Raw genomic sequence first — 1,982 nt, forward strand, 5'->3', positions numbered from 1 at the left:
GTTGAGACGCAGTTTGACCCATGACGCATCAATGCCCGCCAATTTTTTTCATTAATTCAAATAAACATATAGTAAGAATAGAAACCACCACGAAAGAGTTAAACCATAACTACTGATACCAATTATATTATTATTATTTCATTATATTTAGAAAATATTTAGGTCTTTGTAAAAAAACTAATTTGTTGACACTCTCGCGAGACTTAGGCTGGCTTGACCTCATTTTGCGCACATGTTGAGCTTTTGCTTTTGCGCATGTGCGACAGCATTTTCTATAGCGCCACTCTCTCATATTTTCTGGATTGTCGATGAAACTTCAAGTGTTAAAATATAGCTGTAGACAGCGATACGGGGCCAAGCAACAATGGTCCTGCAACACGCAACGAAGCTGAAAGGACATGCAATTGAAGAATGCAATGTAGCAGATATGTATGGGAACTATCAGCACACAGGACTCAGAGATGAGAATGAACATCATGAAAAAATAAAAATTTTGAAGTATAATATTTATGTGCATGTTGAAAGAAGGACCGATTAGTCCAATGCTGACCTAGAAAACAATTGAACCACTAAAGCATCATACATGTTACACATGAGACTTAAACCAAAAGAGCACAAACGAAATAATACCTGTTAAAATAATAAAGTAAAATACAAATAATGAATTGAAGCTTTTGACTCTAAAGTAAGAGACTTCAATTGCTGCCCTAGCCAGGATTTGAACCCATGATCTCCAGGTGTCATGCCTGTCACTCATCTGGTTGAGCTACAGGGGAGACATACATACAGACAGCTGCTTAAGTTAGATTGCTGAAGTGACAATGTGTATGTTCAAGTTTGGAGAGATTTTTCTCAAGAAGAGAATATTTTTTAAAACCCCTGTAGGTAGTCAAACCTGTTCGAACATTTGACTCTACATGACACAAATTTGTCAACCATTTTGATTGCCGCCGTATGGTGGATTTGAACCCGCAACCTCTGGATTTCATGCCCATCACGCATTTGGTTGAGCTACTGGGAAGGCATAGATTACCCCATCAAATATTCTCATTCAAATATAAAAAAATAGAAGTTTAGTTGATTAAATGGTTTAAAAGTTATTCCTGTTGACAAATGTATTACTTTTGAACAAAGATAAATATCAAAATGATGTTTGGTCATTTCTATGTGGCTCGGTCCAAAGATAATCTGAGCCAAATTGTGTAACAATTCAACAAACACTGCAAAAGTAGTAGCAAAAAAACTGAATACTGTACTTTTCAAAATGGCCGCTACTGCATATTTGAACTGGTGATAATGCTTGGCCACCAAATTACTGCAAGCCGTGCAGAACATGGAAAACAGACTGGTTGAGAATAATAGGTGAGAATAAACTCAAAACAAATATTAATAGAAAAACATAACACATGCATCAGACGGGATTCGAACCCTCAACCTCTGAGTTTTGATGCATGCGTTTAGTAGACTGCGCTACACAGGCAGTGTAGCTATCCAGGGTTTTCAGAGCTGCAAACATTCAAATGGCCCAATCAAGGAAGGTGCAGACATGACATTGCAGAGCAGAAATAACAAAATTACAATTTATATGAGAATCAGATAGTTTAAGTGAGAACAGTTAAAGTTTAAGTCAAGAAAAACATGTTGTATAGGAATGCACAACATGTTATAATACAGTCATAATAATTTTAATGAGACAATGTCACAGGGACAGTCAACTTTGGACAGGTATTTCTCGGGAATGGCAGAGAATATCAAAAATGTGTTTGGTCATTTCTGTGCGGATTGCTCCAAAGTTTATGTGAGCAGAGCCTGGCATAAAAAAGACTTAATTTGCAAAAGTAGTAGCGAAAAAACTACTTCACATATGCTATGAAATAAGACATGAACAGAATGTTGAAAACTGACAAATGAGATATCGTTGCAATCGACATAAACCAGTGAATAAAAATTCACAAAGAAAATGAATATCAGACAAAGTTTTC

The sequence above is a fragment of the Paramisgurnus dabryanus genome, chromosome 4 (assembly GCF_030506205.2).
Source record: "Paramisgurnus dabryanus chromosome 4, PD_genome_1.1, whole genome shotgun sequence".
Lineage (NCBI taxonomy): Eukaryota > Metazoa > Chordata > Actinopteri > Cypriniformes > Cobitidae > Paramisgurnus > Paramisgurnus dabryanus.